Raw genomic sequence first — 27,492 nt, 5'->3', positions numbered from 1 at the left:
GGCTTGACTGGCTTAGCCCTCCTTGAAAAAGGAGGTACCATCTAATAGTGGGTACTGGCAAAAAGTAAATGGTTGCAAGAGTCATTTGCCTAGTTATTTCCTATGATTCTTATAATATATTTGTTTATTTATAATTTGTTGACTGGATTAGTCCCACTAGGTAAATGGCCTCTTTTGACGGATGACCCGAGGTGATATTCATACTGGCTAGGAAAATTTGACCAGGGCGAAAGGGAACTTCTCCTATTATTTTTGATAAGTGCCATGGGATTTTTTATATCCACCTGAGCTATCACCAACTCAGGCAGTTGTTGCCTCTGTTTAACATCTCATCTGAAGGATGGCACTCTCAGGAGTGTAGCACCCCGCCACCCCACCCCATGCTGAACTGTGGCACTTACCTCTCAACTGTCCAGATTTTTGCCACAGATTGTTGGTTTGCTCCTCATAAAATGTGTGGATTTCAAGCAAATCATTGAGGACTGAAGTCACTGAATAATGATAGTCACTTTAGTTTCAGATTTCATATCTAATGGAAACGTACCTGTCAGTTGCCCAGATTTTCACTTTCTAAGTTTATAAGAACAATATTTAAAATTTGTCCCTATTTTTGGGCCTTCGTTCCACCATTATTTTGGCTTTGTACAGATTTCTTGTGCTAAGTGGTTGAGAGGTATGCTGTAGTGTCAATGCCGGAAAAAATAACTAGCTGGTGTAGGAAAAAAATTACAACCTTCTTCACCATATGCAGTAGAAAATTATAATGAAATAAAGGCATACTTCTCAACCTTTTAGAGCAAGAAATCTGGACAATGTCATTAATAAAAGTGGTTCAAAGGCCCACAAATAGGGACAACTTTGAAATATTGCTCTTACAAATTTAGAAAGTTGATATAATAACCGATTTTGCATTAGCATGAATTTTCTGAAAGGTATGCACTCTGAAACTCAGTATCTGTCAGCATTTTATAACTTCAGTCTTTAATGATTTGCCACTAATTTGACAGAAAAAACACAATTTTATGAAAAACAGACCAAAAATATGAGGCAAAAAATCTGGACATTCTGCGAAAATCTGTACAGTTGAGAGGTAAAAGGTAAGGACCGGAAACTACATTTAACAATAATGAGTTGAATTAACAGATTGCATGTTATTAAAAAATGTAATTTATTATTTATCTAGTGAAACGTAAATTAAGAACCCCTGTACATGGTCAACATATTGCTGATATCAATAAAGAATCTATTTTCCATTTTTAGAAACACAAATACATTACTTTCTGGTGGAGTTTTTTTGCCATATCGTTCATCAAAACCCTCTTATTTTAGACTGTGTATTTGATTAATAATATATTTATATTTTTATCAGTTGATCATGACACGTACAACACAGGAAAACATAAACCAACTACTCTAGCGGCCAAATATAAAACCTCGGCCCAAGTACTTTGGTAGACGTCATTACGCATGCCTAGGAAGTTGTCTGTGAAATGATGGTAGTAGGTGTTCCCTTTGTGGAGGCGAAAGTAATTGTACCTGCCAACGGATCTACTTCCTCTTTAAGTTTATGTGGTTATACCGTTATAGGTATGTTAGAACAAATTGGATTTTGTTGGCTTCTCTTGTAGACGTTTTTTTTTTTTTTTAGGTTTCATGATCTGCATGGTGATAGAGCGTGGCAAGACCAGGTATAATTGTGGTGACGCTGTTAAAGAAGGCATCCTCTTTATTCAGAGATCTTATGTTGACTAGTATTACGTGAAAAATCAACCTGAGTATATCATATGTGGAAAACGTCATGTGTTCATTGCTGAGTTCAGCTAATATTGCTGACGGCACCAGTTCTGCTTGCGCTTAATGTTTTCGGCAATCCTGTAGGTTAAGGTCCATAATATCTTGCCTATAACCTGCTGAGTGTAGGAACTCAGGCATGTTGTATCTCTCCCACTGGATACTTTTTTTTTCTCCACACTTAATATTGCGTAGTAACTCCTACCTCTGATCCCTAAGCATCAGTGTTATATCTTTCAAACTCTAAGGATTAAACATTATAGTAGCAGCTTTTAAGAAAGGCAGCGCTTTTATTTTTGTTTTCAGAATACTAGATTTTCCATTACTGCAAAAATTCAGGCAGAGGCACAAATAATTGGGGGGGGGGGGGTTGTTTAGTTATTTATTAATGCATGTATGTATGCTTAAACAGTTCTTTTTTGCAATAAATCAGGGAGGAGCAACACTAAATCCGAGGGCAAAAATAATAGGGGTATACCTAATTCATAGCAGCTTAGGCATAGGCCAACTAGGCGGCCAAGTAGGGCATCACTCTAGCAGGGTTGTTTTTCCAGTATTTGGTGTAAGCAGATCGGGATGGGGGCACCGGGTGGTGGTGGTGGTGGTGGGGGGGGGTGCCATGGAGCCCTTTTGCCTAGGGCATCAGCTGACCTAAGGCCGCTCCTGCATAGCAGTTGAAAAGTAGGCACAGTGCTGCAAATTATACATTTCTCATAATAGCCATTGTCACAGTGGTCATTGATCAAGTCAGATCTGTAAAGGGGTGGGAGTCATGGATGTACCTAAACTGAAAAGAAATTAGAAATTGGACCTGGTGTAACTGCATGTTTAGAATATCAACTGATGGCATTATACAGTGGCTATAAAAAGTTTACACACCCCCTGTTAAAATGCCAGGTTTTTGTGATATAAAAAAGTGAGATCACAATAAATCATTTCAAAACTTTTCCCACCTTTAATGTGATATAACCTGTACAATTCAATTGAAAAACAAATCTGTTAGGGAAAAAAATATAAAAAATGTACGATAAGCTGGTTGAATAAGTGTGCACACCTTAAACTAATACTTTGTTGAAGCAACTTTTGATTTAATTACGGCATTCAGTCTTTTTGGGTAGAGGTCTGTCAGCATGGCACATCTTGACTTGGCAATATTTGCCCACTCTTCTGTGCAAAAGTGCTTCATATCTGTCAGAGGGCGAGGGCATCTCTTGTGTACAGCCCTCTTCAGGTCACCCCCTCAGATTTTCTATTGGATTTAGGTCTGGGCTCTGGCTGGGCTATTCCAAAACTGTAATTGTCTTCTGGTGAAGCCTTTCATTTGTTGATTTGGATGTATGCTTGGGGTCATTGTCATGTTGAAAGGTGAAATTCCTCTTCCTCTTCATCTTCAGCTTTCTAGCAGATGCCTGAAGGTTTTGTGCCAAAAGTGACTGGTATTTGGAACTGTTCATAATTCTTTCCACATTGACTAAAGCCCCAATGCCAGCTGAAGAAAAGCAACCACAAAGCATGGCACTGCCAACACCATGCTTCACTGTGGGGATAGTGTTTTTTTGGTGATGAGAAGTGTTTTTGCGCCAAACATACCTTTTGGAATTGTGGCCAAAAAGTTCAACCTTGGTCTCATCAGACCATAACACATTTTCCCACATGCTTTTGGGAGACATGATGTATTCTTTTGCAAACTTTACCCGGCCTTGGATGTTTTTCTGTGTAAAGAAAAGGCTTCCATCTTGCAACCCTACCCCATAGTCCAGACATATGGAGAGTACGGGAGATTGTTGTCACATGTAGTACACAACCAGTACTTGCCAGAAATTCCTGCAGCTCCTTCAGTGTTGCTTTAGGTCTCTTGGCAGCCTCCCTGACCAGTTTTTTTGACTTGTCTTTTCATCAGTTTTGGAGGGACATCCAGTTCTTTGCAACATCACTGTTGTCCCACACTTTTTGATGACTGTCTTCACTGTGTTCCATGGTATATCGAATGTTGTGGAAATGTTTTTGTACCCTTCTCCTGACTGATACCTTTCAACATTGAGATCCCTTTGACGCTTTGTAAGCTCTCTGCCAACCATGGCATTTGCTGTAGCAGGCAACTGAGTAAACGTCAGGAAAATCCTACTAGCACAGCTGAACTTTATTTGGGGTTAATCAGAGGCTGCCTAATTGATGGCAGATGTGTACCCAAGAAGACTGAATTTTGTAATTAAATCAAAAGGTACTTCAACAAAGTATTAGTCTGAGGGTGTGCACACTTATGCAACCAGCTTATTTTGTATTTTTTATATTTTTTCCACTAACAGATTTGTTTTTCAATTGAATTGTACAGGTTATAGGTCACATTAAAGGTAGGAAATGTTTTAAAATGATTTATTGTGGTCTCAACTTTTATATCACAACAACCTGGCATTTTAACAGGGGTGTGTAAACTTTTTATATCCACTGTATAACTGTGGTCTTCATAATTACCAGTCGTTGTACTTTGCTATACTAGACTGCTGCTGGGACTACACTGAGATAAGGCTCTGTGATAAAAGAGTGATTAGTTCAGTATTTTCTTTCAGGGATAACAACATATAGAATATTTCTTTAATTCTATTTGCCACCCTAATAAGCTTTACAAAACTACAAGATGGTGTACTACTTTAAAAGGTAGGAGTTAATGGGGATGATCCCCCCCCCCTACAAATGGAGTTAACCAAAATCTGTTATAATGTTTCAGGGCAACTATTGTCAAACTACAGTATCACTGTAAATTTCTAAGAGCTAGGCAAATGCACTAATGAGGTCCAGTGTTCCACATTAATGCCAGTAGAAAATAGACACTCATTGTAATGTGGGGATCCTAAGGGACTTATAAATCTTCAAACTACATCCTAATATTATGTCTTTCAAATGTAACATTTTAATTATGTAGTCTTTATGTATTTAATTGTAACTGACATAGAGCATATGCAGGGAATATGAAACCCAGGTTAATGTTAAGTGGAAAATAATTGAGAATTATTTTATGTTTGATAAGATTACAGGTGGGTTAAATAAGTATATGTTTGGCTAAGTATGTTTTGTTTTTGAGTAATAGGGCTTGTGAAAGAAAAAAAAAACAATATTAAGACATTAGAATTATAAAGAAAAATGTTCTCTTGATTTTTGTGGTATTCCACTTGTACTTAACATTCTTTTTTTTCCTATAGTTTACTTTCTTGTTATCCTTTGAGTTTCTCACAAGCACAAATGTTCATTCATATATTCATTCTCCATTGCCCTACTGTATCCTTTTCAAAGTGACAATGGAACTGCAGTGTACTCCAGTTACCAGTGGGCATAAGGCAGAGAACTAAGCCTGGTCTGGGCTGTAATTCATTGTAAGACATAAAACACACGTGAGGAGAAAAGCAGAGCACCCAGTAGAAGCTGTGCAGAGTTGGAACAGAAGACAGTCTGAGAAGCAACCAAAATACTAAGTGCTGTGAGACAGCAACACTTATGATGTCACCACTCTGCTGCCTGGACAAATTATGTCATTCAGAAGCATCAGACATTGACATTAGAAAAAAATGACGTATCCAGACCTTATATTGTTACCTCCCACCTGACATTTAAAAATGTGGACAGGTGTCCAAATAATGCTGGCTGTGGACCTAAGTGCACTAGTTATTTTCAGCTGTTGTCACCTACTATCTTGAAAGGATTGTTGAGAGGAGTATTTGTGTTGTTCAGCTTATTGTGCATAGTAATGTTTTACAGACATTAGGTTTGGAAGGTCTGATGTTCTGGGCCCTGTGAGCTGTAATATTTCTTCTGGGAGAAGCGCAGAAAGAATGAATTCAGAGTATGCCAAGTATTCTGAGCTACAACCTTGTTAGGAAAATGTTTCTCAAAATACAGGGATCCTATTTTTTTCCCATTTTGTAACTATTTTGTTATTTTAATCCAAATAGCAGCAGCTTTTGATAATAGATTCAGATAAATAACAGTTAAAGCACATCTGAAATTAACTATTCCATAGTGGTGGGAAGTTTTCTCTTGAGCATCTGCTGTTTATAAATATTTACTTAAGTAAATAGTGACTTATCTTTTTGCATTTGTTGACTGTTTGAGTACATCATTATTATCTTAATGGGCAGTCATTAAAAGAAACACTAAACACAACTTTTTATAATCCCCTAATTTATTTTCTTTTTTCTAAACTGATCTATGCACCACCACTCAAAAATAAAATGTGGCTTGCTTTTTCTCTCTCTTTGTGTCATTTCCATGCTATTCACTTTTCTAAGTGCACAACCACATTTGATTTGCATTAAATCTGTCAAGTATCTTTAAGAGATTGAAACCCTGATTTTTGTATTGTACTGATCATGACATTAAAATTTTGGATATTGCTAGGTACCTGTAGCCCTGACTTATTCCCCTTGTAGGCATGTAAACCTGATATTAGTTTGTTTTTTAGTTTGTTAACCAATGTAGAACTCTAATCTGTGTGTATGTTTTTCAGACTCAACCTGGGAGCTTTGTCTGAATAACTGACTTGCACAGAGCCGTACGACAGGCAAGTTGGGGCTGAGGGAGTATTTTTGAACAGCAGGTTGAATTTGTTAATGGCTCATTTCTTTAATCCTCTGCACTAACCGGCCTTAGGCATAGGCCACGCTATAGCATCTGAAATGGGAATTATCAGGAAACTTGCTTCCTTTGTTTGATGGAAGTGCATGAAAGTGAAATCTCTGCAGTTGACTATTGTATTAGCTTACAGAAGTAATCTCATTTAAGTAATGTTTGTAGATGAAGATGATGGGCTCATTGTAATGACAGTATCCTGTTTTTTACAAGTATATAGTGGGATGGATGTTTAGCAAAAACACAGAATTAAGTCTGTATGGCTATTGTCAGTAGTCTATTTGGGGTTGAACAAATTAAAAAATAACTACTACTCAAAGTAGTATAAGAATGTTAGTACTGTGTAGAACATCAGAATAGGTTCTTATGCAAGTTTCTATGTCTACATTCATCTATATCTGTAAGCACATCTTTTTAGCTATCTATCTATACATATTTAAGTATGTATCTGTGCTTAATAGTGCTAGCCAACTCCTGCAGCAACTCCTTGAAAAGCCACCACCATCCATAGAGTTTATTAAGCACGGGGGAATGAAAGTAGATTGCCAGGCCTTTTTTCTGTATCATTTATGCATGCATACATACTTGCAGACAATTTAAAAGTTGCCAGTCCACCTACAGCATGTCTTCAGAATGTGGGAAGAAACTGGACCACCCACAGAATACCCACAGGAACACATGGAGGACATGCAGACTCCACACACAAGGCACTCCAGTTGAGAAATAAACCAGAGAACCTGTTGTTGTGAAGTGCTGACACTGTGCTACCCATATGTATTTACATGCATATATATTTTTTACATTCTGATTATAATGAATCTTTAATTAGATGTGTAGATGTGCTCCTCTGGGCTTTGATATATGCAAAGACTAGTGACAGTGATAGCAAAGTATTGTACTAGTCATTCAGTCAAAGCCACATTTCCTTGTACTGAATGCATATATCTCTTGTCAGCAATGTATAGATGTACCATGTTGTTAGCTGTAACAGCAGTAACATCATGCTGTAAGAAGTAGGAAATAACTTTGTTGTCTTGGCCAGCAGTCAGTTTTCTGAAGTGTCTACAAGCAGATGCTTTCATGCTTTATTGTAAATCTGGCCTAGGCTACATGGCCAGTGTCAGCAGGACATTTTTTTTGTCCTGGCTTGCACATAATTTCTCACACATCTGCACAGCCATGCTTGAGAAGACTGGTATCATCAGAAGTGTAAATTACATACTCAGTGTTCTGCTCTTTGGAGTAACAAATGATCAGAAGTTAACAAATTCTGATTTATTATTTTATTGCTAAATGTGTACAGTGTCACATTCACCATCTGCCTGTTTGCTTCCTATTGCATGTAACTTCGATCACTTCAGTTTTGGCGACTCTGGTCACATTATAAAAAAATGTGGTTATTCCTTTTTGAAGCAAGAACTAAAACGCAGCGAACATGCATAAAAAACACTCTGAAAGTCCAAAAGAAATGCATGTGAATGGTAGGCACAAGAAGCGCACACAGGAATAAGATGATAATTATTTAATCCAGAGTTTACAACAAAGTAATTATGCAGTTGAACTTAACCAGCTTTCATCCTTTGCAATATTAGGACTTCTTCAGAGCTTTTTATAATGTTCTTAAAAGTCTGTATAACTTTTATCTAGTTGTTCATTTTGGTATGGATGTATTGGACTGGTCATGATATGCTGGAATTCCCATTTTTGTGAAAATAAATAGGATTGCTGTTTTGCGGGTTGTAACCCTTTTTAGCATTTCCATTAATATTGTTATGTAACATAAGTATAAGTGTATAATTTTATTTTTAAAAATTTAATATCATTCCAGCATTGTTGTATGAATTATATAATTCCTGCCATTCCTTAAGTTTCACGCCTAGTCCTGACTCCTGAACATTATTCTGCTTGTATTACTCCCACAAATTCCATTTATTTTTACATAATTTGCTCCTTCCCTTTTCTAAATATCCAATCTGCAGTTCTATCATATTCTTTACACTATTCATTACTTGACTTATGGTCATTTTAGATTTAGTTTCATTATCTAGTAATTGTTTTTGTCAGCCAGCAGTATTAAACGTAGTTAAGCCTTTTTGTGTCTAGGCAATTCAGATCCTCTATTCCATCTCAAATTAATTATTTCCTTAGTTATATTCATTTGCTTCTTCAACATTTCTGACCTAGTATTCTGCAGGGAAGTTTTTAAAGTCTGCCAGCTCATTACAGTCCTAAAAACATGTACCCAATTACCTCTCTTTTTCCCATCACACTTCCAGAATTTGCTGCCTACCTGAGGAAAAATACTCTGAGGTCTGCTTGGAGTATAAAATATCTATGCAAACACTTCTATGCAAAAACTCTAAATCATCTGGACTGTGTTTCATACTTGGGATCCATACAGATATCCATCAACTGTTCCTTTGTACATTACCTTTCCAGACTATTTTGCCAATCTATAGAATCTCAGTTTACTTTTCTTGCTATAGTCTACCTAAGTTTGGCAACAACCCTTTCTGGTTTTCTGTTGTGTAAGTCATTGTGCTAAGAATGTTTATGCCCTGGAGTTGTTAATCAAAAAATACTTTAACAGCAACCTTTTTAAACTCATACATGTAATCCAGATACTCCCTTATTTTCCTTTAGCACCCAGCAACTGCAGTTGTTCTTGTTCTGTGAGATTCCTCTTCTTCTGTGGAACTTTAGCCATTGACAATCCCTGTAAATAATTCCAGTTACATTTCCCCATATCCCTGTCATATGTCTACCATATTTAAAACTCTGTTTTCATTTTATCCCACTGCTTAGTTATCCTTCCTGTAGAAATTTCTGTCTTCCTTAACAACTGTCAAATCAATCCCTGTATCCATTCCTTAAAGTAATGTCTTTGAACAGATAACTAGAAAAGCACCAGTATTTCAGTTTTACTTCATTACCCTGCATCTTTATTTTAGTCTTTACTGTTGAATAATTTTGAATAGTTATTGAATATGTTTCGAAACTGTCAATTAAATACCTGTGCTCCTGTGAAATACAATTTTTGTCTGGTCTAGCCCAGTCACTGTACCTTGGGAATAAAATGCAAATATGTATAAATTCCTGCTAGTAAATTCACATCATCCATTACAGATGTTCTCATGTATTTCTTCAGAAGTGTATTCTTTTTTGTTATATTGTTCCTTTTAGGTATCCTTATACATCTTAATCATTGCCTGTTAGGTTGCAGCTCCCACCTATAAATTATATTTCCTGAGGAAAGCTTATTGTTTCTCAAAAAAGTTTTAGTTTTAGGTGGAATATAAAACATGTCAGTGTAATCTTCTTTCCCTGACAATAACTTTTTATTACAAATCTACCATTATTGCCTTTTTTCCTTTTTTTATCACCATTGGAGACCCTCTCACAATCAGTATTATTATTACTCCCCTTTTTCTTTGTCCCCTTTATCCTACTGAATATCCATTCTAACATCCTTTCTTTGTTAAATTCACATGCTCATTTCTATCCATACGTGTTTTCTGTAACATTGTGTTTGCACCCTGCACTTCTTAATAGAATTCAATACGCTTTGCTTCTAGTCCATATCTACAATGCCATTTACATTCCAAGATATAATTGATAAGAAGCTATGAATTTCCCATATTCTGCATTAAAAAATTATTCGGTTATCACTTGTGACCTAGACAAACATAAATTTATATACAAGTAATACAACTGTATTAATGGGTTCAGATTTACAAACATTATACAACACATTTATTGTGAAATATCATGTAATCAAAGCAACATTACATAAATTTTTAAATTCCTGCCTTTTCTAAAATATCATTCCTCCTACAAAGCATTTTTCTATGTGCATCGTTCCCACAATTTACATTTTTTCCATGTAATTTGCTCCTACCTTTTTCTAAGGATCTGTTCTTTTATCTTTGTTATGATATTCACTTCAAGTATAGCTAGTTTAGATTTTAATTTCTGTTTTCTAGTAATTGCTTTTTTGACAGCCACCATAATTAAGCTTAAGAAGGTCTTACTATGTCTAGGCAATTCTTATCCTGCATCCCAACAACAACAAAAAAAATAAATAAAAAAATAAAATGAAATAAAATAATTTCCTTAGTTAAACTCATTTGCTTGCCCAGTATTCCTGACAAAGTGTTCTGTAGGGAGTTTTTAAGGTCTGCCAACACATTGCACTCCCAAAATATATGTTCCTAGTTACCTCTTTCTTCACTGTCACACCTCCAACATTTGCCATCTACCCGAGTAAAAATTCTTTGGTGTTTACATGGGCTATAAAAGTATCAATGCAAATACTTCCAACAAAAATCCTAAGTCTTCTAGATTTTGTTGCATATTTGGAGCCATACATATGTCCTCTCGTTATTTCTCTGTGAATTGCATATCTGATCTCTCTTCCTGATCTTTTCTGACCTCGTCTTATTGATTCCTATATTTATTTTGCAATTTTTTTATGCCATACTAATTATCCTTTTTTAACAGCAGCTTCTGTTCTAGATTCAACTAAAAACTCAACCAGTGCAGTACTTTCATTTTAGTGTTCCTCTTTCCCTTTCTTTTTGTGTATACTCTGAAATCAATCCCAGATAGAGAAGGCAATCACTGGCTTGCAATCTGAATGTCTTCTTGGCCTCTTTCCATTCTCTTACCTTTCCTTCTCTAATTTTTGCTCCCAGTACTTTGGTTCCTTTGCCATATTCCTGTAATAAATTCTAGATCTTGTTCTTTGTTCTTTCTACCCCTAATTGCAGTCATCCCTATCAGCAGAATCTAATTTATCCATTCCCTTGTTGGTTTAGTTCTTGATATACGTTCTGCTACTTTACAAATGTAATATTCTGCATGACTGTCGGTATTCTCTTTAAGGATCTGTGTCCAAAATCCCGGTCTTTCCTTATTTCTTGAATTACCCTCTGCTTTATCATCATCCCTTTCCACTTTGAATTGTAGCTTTCTGCTTGTGTTATGTATAAAAGCCTTAACTGTGTAGCTTTAAATTATTCCTTCAAACCAGGTAATCTTAAACTTCCTCATCCTGTTGGGAAGATCAACTTTTCCCACTTGACTCCTGATCTCTTCCCCTGCAAAATAAAATCCTTTAACTCTTTATTAATTATAGTCGTCAACTTCTTCTCCTCTGGTTGATAAAAATATCCATGATCTGTGTATAAAACTAAAGAGACTAAAAACATTTTCACTGCTTCTATCTTGATATCCACATCCATAGGCAAGAGCTTCCAGTTAGTCAAATTTTTTTGTATTATCTTTCATTTTGTTTCCTCCCACATATCCTTAGCAGCCATAACCAAACCCATTTTAAACCATACTCCTAAATACTTCATTTTTTCATGTCCCATTAAATATAGGTATTGGTAGACCAGTTCATGTTTGGGAACATAATTTACATCCATAGTCTTTGTCTTGTTTTCATTACTTTTATATCCAAAAAAAACTTGGAACTGAGATGTCCTTTTCAGGTTCCACCAGGTACTAAATAATATCATCTGCAAATAAAGCTAACTTTTCTTGAACGCCATACCAATTTTATCATTGAATTTTGGAGTCCCTTATTTTCTTTGCCAGTGGTTCTAAATATAAAGCGAATTACAAAGGCGAAAGAGGACATCTCTACCTGGTTCCACTGTTCATACACAGCTTGGAGAACCCCCCCCCACTTTGATGTTTCCCCCCTGATCCCTCATATGTCCTTCTAATTAACCTATGTCCTTCCATTGTCCTACTCATAAAATCCCAGCTTACTCTGTCAGATGCTTTCTCTTTGTCAAGACCTACCAGTAATATCAGCATTTTCTTACATTCCGCTTCCCTGTGGATCATCATTGTTCTGATAATGTCAAATGCTTGCCTCCCCTCCACAAAACCACATTGGTACATATCTGTCAATTTTGGCATCATCTTCTCCATTTTCTTTAGCCATTATAGACATAAGCATTTTATAATCATGGTTTAAAATTGAAATGGGCCTGTATGAAGCTGAATCAGAAGAGTTCTTATCGTCTTTGGGTGTTATGGCCACCACAATTTTTATTTTCAGGATGGTCTGCCTCCCCTCCTTTTAAATTACTGTTAAACCTTCCAGATTTATATGACTTTTTCTTTCCTAGTTTCCAGATTTCTACAAGAATACCATTAATCCCTGGACACTTTCCTGTACATTGGTTATACATCACCATTTTAATCTCTTCTCCTCCTGTCTTAACTGTTAGGTGTTGAGCCTCATCTACCTCTAACCTTGGCATATTTAAGTCTTCCATAAATATATCCATTTGTGCTTTTTCTTGATTTCCCCACTTCTCTGCTTTTATACAAAGTTTCTTAAAATTTCTAAAATATCTCTTAATACCTCTGCAGGAACTTTAGTTATTTTTTTCTTATTATAGGCTCCTTAGGTTTGGCAGCAACCCTTTCTATTTTATGTTGCCCAAGTTATTGTGTCATTTATTTTTGTGCTCATAAGTTATCATCAAAAAATAGTTGCTTAACAACAGTCTTTCTAAACTCATGCATATTATCCAGGTATATTTATTTATTTTACATTTGTTTACTGGGAAGGTCCGACTGGACACAGGTCCTTTTTCAGTGGAGTCCCAGGGAGAAAAGCTCCAAGAGTAACAAATGCATACAATAGAGAAACAAATGCAGCCAAGTGAGAAGAAAATACATACAAGATAGTGGTTTCAGACACAATAAGTAGAGCAACAGTAATTTACATAAAAAGTGGTTGTTTACATTTAGTGGATATATCTAAATGATTGTGCACAGTTAAAGTGAAACTACCATTAATGGTAGGTCATGCTAATAGAGTAAGAGTAATGATAACAGAGTGAAAAGGAGGAATAAGTTATCTAGGGGAGTTGCAGGTGCAGAGCCAGGTGTTAGGTGCATTTTTAGAAATTTTAAATTGAAGTGTTGAGGAGTTACTTACTAGTGAGTTGGGTAGATTATTCCAGTGTTTGGAGATGTAGTTGGAAAAAGTGATTCACCTGCTGAGTTGTTAACTTTGGTGGTGTGTAGAAGTAGTGTGTTGCTGGAGCGAAGGGGTCTTGAGGAGGAATATAGCTGAATGATATCTTTGATTGCAGGTTTTTTTCTGATAAGAGTATTTTGTGGGCAAAGGTAAGTTGATTAAAGAGAAGAAGTTGAGGGAGTTCAAGCCACTTGAGCTGCTTAAGTGATGAGCAGTGATGTGATTTGTATGAGGCATTAGTGGCAATCTTGGAGATTTTATTGTAACAGGCTTCGAGTTTGGCCAGATCTGTCTTGAGGAGGTAGGTTAAGATTGGGGAGGCATACAGGAGAGTTGAGAGGAGGTGGGTTCTAGCAATGGCAGCTTTTATGTTATTTGTCAGGAATATGTTGTTTCTTTTTTGTGAACTTTTTTAATGGATTGGGCAATGTGAATATTAAATTTCAGGTTATTGTCAATTTCCATTGCTAGTAATTTGGTATGGTTTGTTTGGGTGATAATAGTTTTATTTTATGAGAGGATACTGAAGGTTGTGAATGGGAAGGTATATTCATAATTTTTAAATAAATTTGTGCAACTGACATACCCACACTAATGCTTGCCAGACTGATCTTGTATTCATTTGCTGATTTTCATCACTGTTTGAACCCATGTTACTTTTTCCCAGACTTTACTTGAATAAAATACTCAAAAAAAGTACATTTTCAAACCCTAACCCCTTTTAACTCCTAGCAAACACACAACATTCTGTACACATTTAGAAATGGAAAGAACCCTCCATAAAAGGGTAGTTGCCCCAAGTAGACTAGGTTAAGCCTGTGGGTGTAGTTGTCTATAGATATGTTTAGTCATGCTGAAAGCACACGTTAGAGCATGCGTTCCTTGTTGCACAGATGCACTCTGTCCTTGTCCTATCTCTGTTTCCCTCCCAGATGTGAGAACAACTTGTATGCTCTCAGTTAATTGATTTTTTTAGCCTTAGAAAAAAGTGCACTGGCTACTGTTAAATGAATAAACTAAATTGAGCACTGTTATATTAATATTGACGTACTAAGGCTGCTGGGGATGCAACTACTTGCAGAAGTGTTAATTTCCCTTCCTGTCAGACTTAATTTATTTTCACTGAACTGCTTGCCAGTTGCTGTTTAAGTACTGATCATGTTTCCTACACAAATGCCTTAGAGCACATTGTTTATGTATTTTCTGAGTAACTGTCTGCATCTGAAAATTCAGTGTCAACAACTGCTGACATTTGCTGATAGGAAAAGAAAACAGCTGTTAGCATTACAAATGTACTAAACATTTATTTTCAAATGTAGGGAAACTACAGTTTTTCATGCTTTCTATTTTTCTTGCCTGTTTGTTTAGGGAAAAAAAGAAAAAATCCCTTGTTTGCAGAGTAAAGTAAGAGCAGTGTTTAAAATTCCACCTGTGTTATAAGAAGGACAGTTATTAAATTTCAATAAACACATAATATGATCAATGTACATTTTATATCCCCCAGCAGCCAAAGATCACTACATGATACTGCTTATATCAGGCCTTTATGTTGTTACAGTATACACCTTTGATACATTACAGTTAAGAAAATGTACTTTTTTCCTTTAATTTCACAAGCATAAACAATAGTCACTGATAAGACTCCCCTAGCATAATTAAAAATACAGCTCTACGTACTCTACAGAATGACTTCGCAACATAACATGCAATCTACTTAAAAAATTTATCATGTACATTTTACTTAAAACAAAAACTTTTTTTTTTTGCTTACAGTTGCATCTTCAGTCTCACTACTGTTCTAAACATTAATGACAAAGTGGGAATCATGCTTTACAGTTCTCCCACCAACTTAACACAGTCAACAAATGTCTTTCTTAGCTACTTTCTGTAAAAGCATAGTTGTCATGTCTGAAATGCTACATTTATTTTCTAATTTCATGTTATTTCTGTCCTTCCTCATCATCTCAACTACCCAATGCTAGTCTCTTTTTTTCAAGTCTGAGATACTCCTAATTTTTCTAGACAGCATCTTTTCTTTCACTCATTCATTTTCCTTTAGAGCAATGAGCAATGTTTTGCTGGCAAGTTCCTTGTATGATCTTTCTTATTGTCAGAAGAATGAGAAGCGGGAAAGCAGAGTCGCTTTCAGCTTGCTGGTTCACTGTTTGCTGGATAAATATTTTTATTTTCTCTTTAGCATGTTCTGCATCCACTAATGTCTTTGATCATCTAGGGAAAAAAAACATATCTAAACGCAGCTGGGTGTAGCAACTTGAATCTCTCATCTGCTTCTCTACATCCCATAATTACAGGGATAAAGTTGCTTCTCTTCAGCCTGGTGTATGGCGAGTAATTATTTTCCACAAACACTCTGGTGTCCCCAGTTGTTAATACTTTTCCCTTATTCCACAGTTTTTTCAGAAGTAGCTCTTTCTGCTGATATGACGCATTTTTACTAATTTAGATCTTTGCTTCTTTACTGTTGCAAGATTTGATGCATACACGTGGCGTGCCATTTTAAATAACAAATCCTGCTGTAGAATACCAATTAAGCAGCTTATTTGTGCTTATTGAAATCTTTTCCTTTCAGTTTCTCTAGTGTATCAGAAAAGCTCATGCTTTCTCTGTATGCTGTGTCTTCTAGCTGTTCTTGAGGAGGCTCATATTCAGGCACCCCTTTCTTCATTTCAGCCTGAGATTGATGATTTATCAGCTCATTTGAGTATTTTTTTAAAGTTTCTTTTATTCTGTCCGTTTATAGGCATTTGACTTTATGTATTCCTCCAGTGTCTCACATAGTTTAAACACTTCTGAGGGCATTTGATTTATTGTTTTGTCTAAATTACTGGAAGCCAGCTGATGTACCAAAGCTGAAACCAAAATTGATTTTTGCTAAACAGCACTACATTTATTTTTCACACTTGGAGAGCTCTAATCAACCTGCTTTTCAGATTACAGCCATCTTAAAATCTTTGGATTATGACATTTGTCAGAAATGAGGATGTGTAGAATCCACTGAAGTGGAAAAATTACCTTGAGATGACAGCATTTGAAGTTTTTTTTTTATGTAGCTTTATTACTTTGGGACAATAGCATAAATAATGACAATTTTGAACTGGAACAGATAAGCATGCCTGATATGACATGAAGTAGCATTTCTTCCTTGACTTTTGTTTTCTATGAAGCATGCTAGGGTATTTCCATCATTTCCATTTAGTGAGACATACTAGACCAAAACACTATGTCACGTGTTTTCTTTTTGTATATAACTACACCCAGATTGTGTTTTAAAAGTGTTTTCTCAAGCATTTTGTTATGCAAATGATTAGGTATTATGACTGTTTGATTTGAACAACAATCCTTGAGAAATTCTAACATCATCATGTAATGTGTACTACTTTTGATCAGGGCTTGGAACTTTTTTCTTTTCATCTGGCCATGCTGATGGTACCGTATTTTTCAATGTTTGCATTTTAAATGTTTAGTTTGGTACATTGAAAAAATCCTTGTAAAATATTGTCTGTCCTGCAAGAAAGTCAACCTGTTGTCCAGAAACATTTTAGAGTTCACATTTTTGTTTTCATCAGGCTTCAGATTTTTCAGAGTCACAGCACACTTAATTTAGACATACTGCTTTGATGTATAAATCATTTGCTTTACTAATTGATCCCATGAATTTGTGACTGTTTTCCTGTACAGCTTTGGGAATTGACTGCTTCTTGAACATGTGAGAGGTTGTTTCTTTGATTCTGCAAATCGTTCACATCTCTACAGTGTGAGTGGTTGTCTGAACATGCTGCATGTAGCTCTCTAGTACACTGCAGCTCTAATTGTATGCTGTTTTCTCATTAATTTTGCCCATACCTTCCAAAGCCATACCTTCCAAATTATTAGGTTGTTGTATTGGCATAATTTGAAGTAAAAGGGTGAAGGTTTTGTTTTTCTAAATACAACATTACTTCTGACTTGGTGGTTATCACTTGTTGCTTGGATAAATCAGTAGTGCAACTGTAGAATGTATTAGAGTGTCCTTCAAGCTCAAGTCTTTCAGTACACTCATTGAGACTGTTACTTTCTGTCCCATAGTCGAGCTTGAAAGTAACATGTTTACCATTTATAGTTTTTTCAGTGCAGTGATTCTTGCAGAAACAACACTGAAGTATATCTGTCCCTTATGAAGACACAGTATGCACAGCATTCATATCAACTGTGTTCACAACACTTCTTTTTTCTGCCTCAGAACTGTTTGAGCCAGTGACCAGTCAGGTTTTATTTGCAACAGTCATTTGCGAAACATTCATCAGGCCTTTTTTCCATCTTTTGTTTGTATGCATTTTAGCAAATAAGATTAAGCATTCCATAGACTCTGCATTTAAATCTAAATGATGTTTTTATTATGTAGATAACCTCATTCTGAAAAAAAAAACATCTGTTCATCTGAATGCTTTTTGATTTTAAAGAAAAACTCTGCCCTCTTCAACAGTTTAACTCAGTACTTTTATTTTCTTCTTACAATATGGTTTCAGTATTTTGTAGGTTCCAGAAACCTGCTTGTACTTTTAAAACTTTCATTTTCTTGCCTTGGAATCAAAGGAAGGGAAAACCCATGTACTTTTTAAGATTAACTTCTCATATAAATTGCAAAGGAATTAGCCTCTGCTTGGATGGCATACCATAGAGACAGATAAATCTGTAGTTTACCCTTTCAGGTACTGCTCTTACTCTAAGATGGGCAATTAATCCTGCTAATCTCAGGAGCATAGCAGCTGCTGTAAAAAAGACAGAAAGCTGTGGAACTGTTATCACTGTTTTTATTGCAGATAGGAGGAGAACTTAACACTCCCTTTCATAGCAAAACAAAGCAATTAGATCATTCAGGAGTTTGAATGCAGTTGTCACCTCTTCTGATAAATTTACGTCACAGTACTGAAATGTTAAGTTTTAAATGTTGATTATACTAGTTTATATGTTAAGATAACTTAAATGTAGTATCAAAGATTTCTGTGACATTTCTGTGACATTTAGAGAATCAGAAAATATTTTTTGCTTATAGAGTATCAACACATTTACCATTTTCAAGCCTCCCCCCACAGGACAGACCTGCAGAACAAGAGGTGGGTAGCAACCGTATCACATAGGTGAACTAATACTGTTCATAAAAAGGTCTTTTATGCTTTTTTGTGACATCCTTCCAGAGGGGGGTTGCATATCTGGTACACACAGATCTATGGTAAGAGATTCCCACTGGCTTTGAGTTGGTCCTTACAGTGGTAGAGTGCATGAGTATTTTTAAGTCCACAAAGGAAATGTGACCATTGATGGCATCCATAATATTGCCCTTGCATTAAAAAAAATGTAAGAAAAGGAAATCAGAAGTATTTAACTGTGTTTAAATGCAAGTCTGTGTCTGTGGTGTGCATATGTATGTGTATATGTGTGTGTGTGTGTGTGTGTGTGTGTGTGTGTGTGTGTGTGTGTGTGTGTGTGTGTGTGTGTGTGTGTGTATGTGTGTGTGTGTGTATATATATATATATATATATATATATATATATATATATATATACATACATATGTATGTATGTATATATCAGTATATTTAGTATGTGTATATATATGTATATTTAGTGCGTGTGTGTGTGTGTATATATATATATATATATATATATATATATATATATATATTTTAGTATGTGTGTGCACGTTTATATGTATATTTATATATATAATATACACACAAACACACACATATATTTATGTATATATATATATATATATATATATATATATATATATATATATGTGTGTGTGTGTGTGTGTATACATGCATATACATAACACACAGAACATCGTACATATATGTACAAAATCGTGTGTGTGTGTGTGTGTGTGTATATATATATATATATATATATATATATATATGCGTGTGTATGTATGTGTATATATATATATATATATATATATATATATATATATATATACAGAGAAATAGATAAATATGCCAGTGTTATCTTCATGTCCTTTAAATGAAAATGAAAAATCAAAATGGAAATTTTGTATAACTGTATATGTGTGTCTTTATATATATATATATATATATATATATATATATATATATATATATATATATAAAGTACACACACACACACACATACGCACTGGATATAAAAAGTGTACATACCCCTGTTAAAATGCCAGTTTTTTTTCTGAAGTAAAAAAATGAGACCACAAATAATTTCAAAACTTTTACCATGTTTAATGTGACCTATACCTGTACAATTCAATTGAAAAACAAATCTGTTAGGGGAAAAATATTAAAAAAATAAAAAGTGTACAATAAGCTGGTTGCACAAGCGTGCACAGTCTTAAACTAATACTTTGTTGAAGTACCTTTTGATTTAATTACAGCATTCAGTCTTCCTGGGTAGGAGTCTATCAGCATGGCACATCTTGATTTGACAATATTTGCCCACTCTTCCTTGCAAAAATGCTCCAAATCTGTCAGATTGCAAGTGTATCTCTTGTGCACAGCCCTTTTCAGGTCACCTCACAGATTTTCTATTGGGTTTAGGTCTGGGCTGTGGCTGGGCCATTCCTAAACTTTAATTTTCTTCTGGTGAAGCCATTCTTTTGTTGATTTGGATTTATGCTTGGGGTCATTGTCGTGTTGAAAGGTGAAATTCCTCTTCAGCTTTGTAGCAGACACCTGAAGATTTTGGGCCAAATGCGACTGGTATTTGGAACTGTTCATAGTTCCCTCCACCTTGGCTAAAGCCCCAGTTCCAGCTGAAGAAAAGCAACCCCAAAGCACGATACTGCCCCCACTATGCTTCACAGTGGAGATGGTGTTCTTTTGGTGATGCAAAGTGTTGTTTTTGTGCCAAATGTACCTTTTGTAATTGTGGCCAAAAAGTTCAGCCTTGGTCTCATCAGACCATAACACATTTTCCCACATGCTTTTAGGAGACTTGATGTATTGTTTTGCAAATTTTAGCCGGGCCTGAATGTTTTTCTGTGTAAGAAAAGGCTTCTGTCTTGCAACCCTCTCCCATAGTCCAGACATATGGAGAATACGGGAGATTGTTGTCACATGTAGTACACAACCAGTACTTGCCAGAAATTCCTGCAGCTCCTTCAGTGTTGCTGGAGGTCTCTTGGCAGCCCTGACCAGTTTTCGTCTTGTCTTTTCATCAGTTTTGGAGGGACATCCAGTTCTTTGCAACGTCACTGTTGTCCCATATTTTCTCCACTTTTTGTTGACTGTCTTCACTGTGTTCCATGGTATATGCAATGCTGTGGAAATTTTTTTTTTACCCTGACTGATACCTTTCATCAATGAGATCCCTTTGATGCTTTGTAAGCTCTCTGTGAACCATGGCTTTTGCTGTAGCAGGTAATTGAGTAAATGTCAGGAAAACCGTACTAGGACAGCTGAACTTTATTTGGGGTTACTCAGAGTCTCTTTAATTGATGGCAGGTGTGTACCCAAGAAGACTGAATGTTGTAATTAAATCAAAAGGTGCTTCAACAAAGTATTAGTTTAAGGGTGTGCACACTTATGCAACCAGCTTATTGTACGTTTTTTATTTTTTATGTTTTTCCCCTAACAGATTTGTTTGTTTTTCAATTGAATTGTACAGGAATAGGTCACATTAAAGGTGGGAAAAGTTTTGAAATTATTTATTGTGGTCCCATTTTTTTATATCACAAAAACCTGGCATTTTAACAGGGATGTGTATACTTTTTACATCCACTGTGTGTGTGTAAAAATATTTGTAGCATATATAATACTATGCATGGGATGCAGTACAGTGTGAATATATCTAGAGAGAACTATGCATTAGATAATTTTCTAAGTAGGCACACATGCACTGAGATATGGATGTGTATGTGAGTGTGTGTTTACGTGCCACACACGTGTACAGATGTACACAGATATATAGACACAAAGATGGGGCGTTTGCATATATGTGTGTATTATTTAACTGTCGTCATCCTAATCAACCTCCTTTCTCCTAATTTCTGCGTGTTCCAAATCTTTTTCACCATACTAGTTGTTAAGGCTCAGCTGCAGTGGTCATTCCATTCCAAAATGTATAGTTTAGTATGTTTTCATACTGGCTTAAGACAACATAAGTCATGCAAATGTAATTATCCCCCTGCCGTTTTCTTTTGTGAAGCCATAAAACATTTACTTGCTGATTCCTAGTCATTTGGAGAACAGTAACATCTTACAGTGTTGTGAGTTGTGCAGTATAGGTGCATACAGTTCATCATTTATAATAAAGTTAACTAGTAGAATTAAGCTTTATTAATGTGTACATTCTAGTAAATGTTTAATATTTTTCTTATTCACTGTCACACATTGGCTATGTATTGCATATGCAGTCTTTGTCATAGGATCATAAGTGGTTACTAGGCTAATGGTCCCAGGGCCCTTACAAGCCTAGACAAGTTCAACCCATGTTCCCAAGGGTGTCTGGTTCAAGCAGACACTAAAATCAGCACCTAGTGCCCCTGTCCATGAGGGACACAGGGGGAACTCCCAGGGTGAATTTCCAGTTACCCATCCAGTTGTCCAAAATACGCTTAAATAGGGCCAGTGAGGGGCTTTGTTTAACATGAATAGGAAGCTTGTTCCAGAGGTGGGGCAACGTCTTTGAGACAAATCTGACCCTCCAGCAAGTTCTGTTGGTGCCATATACCAGATTAAGGTCCTTTATGCGAGTGACCCTTGTGCCATTTGACTTGCGAATGTGCAGCATTTCCATTAAAGCTGGGTCAGAGATTGCTCTGTATGCAAGGCACAGGTTGCCTCTGAGCAGTCTGTATGACAGAGAGTAAAGTGACACTGATTTCAGTCTGTCTGCATAAGACAGATCTTGAAGACCCTGAATTTTTTTGTGAGGAACCTTTGTGCTCTCTGTAATTGCTGCAGGTGTTTGGAAAGGAACACACTAAAGGGAGCATTGTACTTTATTATTGGCCTGATGATGAGGGAAGAGTACAGGGGGTTATAATTTCTTTTTTTTCTGGAGGCAATGACCTTATTTATGAGATGACCAATATAAAATGCCCTTCTTACCACTGTGGTGACATGGCTGTCGAAGTTACGGTTGCTGTCGATCCTGTGTGCTCAGTTCTGTCACCACTGACTGTGTGCTTAGGATATTGCTGTTGATGTGGTAGTTTGCAGGAACATCACCCATGCTGAAGGGGATGATAATGCTTTTTTCTGCATTATGTTTAAGACCCTGACTTTGGCACCAGTCATTAGTTTGTGTAAGGCTTTGCAGGATGTTGACATCACTAGGAGTTTCAGTAGTCGCTCCCAGTTTGCAGTCATCAGCAAACTTTGTCACCCACAGCCTTTTAGTTGTAGCCTGTGCTTCAGAGAAGTAGATTCCGAACAGTAGTTGTCCAAGAACCGATCCGGTGGAACACCACTGGTTATGGGTCTGCTGGAGGAGGTGGAGTCCCCTATTTTGACCTTATGAGTTCTATCAGTGAGTCAGTTTGCAACCCACATGACAGTATATGGGTTGATACCCAGCTGGGTGAGTTTTCAATGATGCCTGAGTGGGCGATAGGTTGGCAGTATACGTTGATTTGCCCTTGTCTAGGGCTTTGGTGACTGTCTCGAAGAAGTCCACCAAGTTTACCAGGTATGATCTCCCCTTGACAAAGCCAAACTGGGTGGGGTCGAGCATTTGGAGATTTCCTATATCTTTGTTAATAAGGTCCATGATGATTCGTTCCATGGCCTTGCAGATAAGGCTGGTCAATCTAATGGATCTATAATTCCTAGAGTTTGTGGATGCATCCCCTTTGAGCAAAGGGATGACAGTAGCTGTTTTCCATTCTGGAGGGATGAAGCCAGTGCTTAGGCTGTGATTGAAAAGCATGCCCAGTGGTGATGCTCTTTCCTCTTTTAACCCATGTAGAACACAGCCCAGGATGTTGTCAGGACCCATAGAGGCTGTGTTTTTGGCCTTGGAAAGGGCGTTTAAGATCTGCTTCTCAGAAGTACTAGGTGGGGGCAGGTTTTAGGGATGGTTTGGGGTATATTTGTCAGGATCAGGAGAGTGAAGTTTTCACTGAACCTGTCAGCCAGCAGGTTTGCTATATCCACATGTTTTGTATATGTTGTACAATTAAGTATGAGTTCAGAGCAAATCTGGGCCTTACCTTTGAGATTACAGATGTACCTGAAGAAAACCTTATGGTTATCTGTTGTTAGGGAATCTAATTTGGATTTGTAGTTAGTTTTGGAGAACTTCATTAGGAGTCTTGCTTGCTTGTTTAAGTTGAGGAGGGAGTGTTTCCAGTTTTGAGACCATTCCTTCCTACTTTTAGACAGCAATTTCTTTCTTAAGTTGTATAACCTGTTAATGGCAGTTGTCCACCAGGCAGGTTTGTTTTTTCTTGAAGATTCTGCTTTGGTTCTGTCTGGTATGGTAGAGTCATTACAATTGTACAGGTGTCCGTATAAAGCATTGGTGTATAACTTAGCATATGTGTCCATTCCATCAGTAGGGGGAGGGACTTTGAAGCTGTTTATGCTGTCACGTAAAAGTTTGTAATAGGCCTTGGAGAAGTTTTTTTTTCTAGTTGTTGCTAAGCGGAAGTCATGTGTTATAGTTACTTCTAGCGAGACTAATTTGTGGTCAGATCTCATTCGGGATGGCCACACAATGGGGGGGGGGGGGTGCAGTGGTCCCCTATGTTGGTGAGCACCAGATCCAGGATGTTTGAGCCCCTTGTAGGTGTGTCAACCAGCTGGTCCAGGACAGCTGGTCCAGGACATTGAAATTAACAAAGTCCAGGAACCTTTGGGCAAGTGAGTTAGAACACGTATAATTTACCCAGTCAGTGGATGGCTAATTAAAGTCACCCAAAACCAGAGTGTTTGGTGATATCTTGATTGCCTGAAATGGATCCAAGTAGGCTGAGTTGATGTCGTGATTCATGGACTGGGTCCTATAGCTAGCAATGACCTGGAGAGGAGACCCACCTACAGTCAATTGCACCTGAAGTAATTCAAGGGAATTGTGCTGTTTAACCAGTATAGAGGTGTATTTAACTTTAATGAATATTGATACACCATCTCCTTTAGTTCTAATGCCTTCTGTTTGTGGTCTGAACGTGTGGAAGGAAATGTAACCTGGTAACCTGGTATAGCTGGGATGCTGTCCACAGCCTTAAACTAGGTCTCAGTGACTGCACAAATATCAGCATCTTCCAAGGTGAGGACTGCTTCCAATGAGTGCAGTTTCTGGTTTAGACTCTTGGTATTTAGCAGCATAACCTTGAGGTTGTTTTTAGGAGGTATTTTTAGTTCATGAAGAACTCTTCTTGTGACATTGCCTAAAAAGGCACTGTGGGGGTGGCAAGAACCTTAGCCAGTAACTGAAATCCCAGGGGTGACAGATGAAGACCATCTCTGGCAAAGCATGAAGGTCTGTCGACCTTGTCATCCCAGGCTGATAGATACTGGATTCCCTTTGAATTACACCATAAACTAAGCCAATTGTTGAAGGCAATCATTTTTTATTTGTATTGTGGTATCATCCTAGTTGAAGGTAAATGCTGCTTAAAGCTAGGAACATACCTACCTGAGACATATAATCAGAGAGCTCAGTCGTGTCTGTCTTCATATAGTTCAGTGAGGTACATGTCATGTCGTTCACACCAACATGGACTATGACGGAGTCATAACAGTGCCTGTTGTTAAGAGACTTGAACGCGTGTGTGTGATGTGGAGGATCCTGGCACCTGCCAGACAGCTGACTGGTGAGAGGGACACCTGTGTTTCTCACAATTGAGTCACCTATGACTAAGATGCTTGTTTTTGTGTTATGTCTTAGAAGCTTGACTGGTGAGACACAAGTGTGTGATATATTATGTGTACTGTGTTCTGCAGAGGCTGTAATATGTGAACCATGCTTGTGTTTATGAGGTCTCTGATGTTTAGGTAAGCTTCTGGTAAGGACCTCCACATATATAGGTTTGTGTGTTGTTGTTTTGGTAGGTGCAGGAGTTGAGGTGCGCATGCTGACAGCCTGGCTAGTATCAGATGAACTGACTGGTGAGCGAGAGAGCCTAGATTCTAGGTTCTTGATATAGATGCATCTCTCACATAATGAATTTGTGTGGACTAGAAGAAGTGGGCTGTCAGTGTATGTCAGGCAATTGCTACATTGCCTCAGGATGCCCATGTCGACTATGCTGGCTAGAGAAACTGTGGGAAATTGTCTAACCATAATGCTAGGTAAGTTGATGTGGTCAGAAAACAGGGAGACAACAGGATGGACCAGGCAAAGTAGAAAATAGGAGAAATGGACAAAAAATATGAAGGGGTAGTAGGTAGAACCTGTGTTGGTACCTCAGGAGCTTTGCTGAATGTATCGCCTATCAGTGAGGGACAATCATGAAAACACACTAACGGAACACTAGCAGAGTACTAAGGGAAAATTTGCAGTCAGAAGTGTTTGCATCTGTAACCGCCAAAGGTGCCCACTGCTGCTCGGCAGTGTACTATGCGCAAACTCATGCAAATGCAGTGCTTATATAGCAAATGAGAGAAAACTGATTTAAACAACTTAACCAATAAAAAAAGCTCAAAACTGAGTCTTGTTCCAGCAACCCTCAATCAGATGAGTTCTAACTGCACACTCCTGCTACTAGGGTGCAGGGGAACCCTCTCCAACAAAAGATGGCCTGGTTTAGTGGTCATGTTATACAAATAGAACTAGATTCAGCAAGTCTGAATGTAGTCTATACTACAGCAAAGTGCAACAATTTCAGAAAAAAAACCCCAGTTCAAATAAGCAGGGATTTGGTAAAAATGCAATTTAAATGTGCAATATAAAGTGAAAAAATCTGCTAAGTTTTGCATAGATTAGCATGCCTTGGATTGATCAGATAAATACAGAAGAGCATTAGCTGGTCACCAAATTTTGTGGAGCTTTGCGTGGGTTTGTCCTTGTTTTAGCAAACACAGTTCTTGGGTGGCAAACGAGAGCAAACTGATGTAAACAAATTAACCAATAAAAAAGCTCAAAACTGAGCCTAAAGCCCAAGTGCTTAAAACAAGACTAAGAGGCTTAGAGTAACTTTTACAATTTAATCAGGCTATCAAAAAGCAGTAATAAATGCAGCAGAAAAAATGCAATTGAACACTTTTAAGAAAAAACAGCAAAAGCAAAGTAAAAGTAGGAAGAAACACAAATGTAGTAAAAGCAGCTGAATAAAGTGCAATTGTTTTAAGTGAAATGAGAATGGAGGAAACAGAAGATAATTCAAGGTTAAGAAACTAAGGGGGTGGGCCTTCTCAAATAATCTGTCTATACTCAGTAGAATCAGCTGATGAGATGGGACTGGGAGGAGTGTCCAAAATCAAATTTGTAGTAGGGGAGGCAACTAAAAAGCCACCAAGTTTAAGAATACAACAGGGCAGGTAGGTGGGAAAAAATTGCAGACAGATATCAGCAATATTCAGGCAGAGTACAGCAAGCAAGCCAAAGAAGCACTCTAACTAAATAGAGATATTTCTAGCTAAATGAGGAATTCTATTTCTCAGCTTCTCCCACTAATTAGCTGATTTTTTTCACTGTTTACACAGGAATACTTTGCTAACTTTTCAATGTCAGTCTCTTTAGGTCAGTATTTTTTTCTTTATATTGATAAGTGCATTTATTACTTGTTATTTTTACCAGTGTAGCCCAAGTCATGGCTGAAAAGGGTCCTGGGACAGTTCGCTTTCCTGGTTACCAAAGTATAAATATGAAATAGAAAAAAAGGGAGGTGAACATTATCAGAAATAATTAAGGAAGTAGTAAAGCACATTTTAATTCTGGATCGTTCATGAGAGAGAAACAGAATTCCCACTCAACGCATTGGGAAGTATCAGGCAGATTTACTTTAGAGTCCTTTTGAATACTACTTGTCACCAGTACATGATATAGCAAGGATCATTTACTGCAGCGAGAGTTTTCACATCTCAGCATGAGAGTGTGGGGGAAGGTCTATTGATTCTTTTAGAACTACAAAAGAATCCCTTTACAAAAGCCTGC

At 37.0% G+C, this 27,492-nt stretch overlaps 1 protein-coding gene across 2 annotated transcripts in view; it reads left to right on the top strand.

Annotated features, from left to right (window-relative positions):
* The first annotated feature begins 1,470 nt into the window (after positions 1-1,470).
* NXPE3 (neurexophilin and PC-esterase domain family member 3) overlaps positions 1,471-27,492 on the top strand; it is a 1,170,309-nt gene continuing 1,144,287 nt past the window's right edge. For both annotated transcript variants that reach the window (XM_044070959.1, XM_044070958.1), the window contains exon 1: positions 1,471-1,587. The gene's annotated coding sequence lies outside the window, so the exon portion shown is untranslated. The remainder of the gene's footprint in view (positions 1,588-27,492) is intronic.

The sequence above is a fragment of the Protopterus annectens genome, chromosome 5.part0 (assembly GCF_019279795.1).
Source record: "Protopterus annectens isolate FY-2018-M chromosome 5.part0, PAN1.0, whole genome shotgun sequence".
NCBI classification, from domain to species: Eukaryota; Metazoa; Chordata; order Ceratodontiformes; family Protopteridae; genus Protopterus; species Protopterus annectens.
This window is presented reverse-complemented; position numbering and strand designations above follow the sequence as displayed.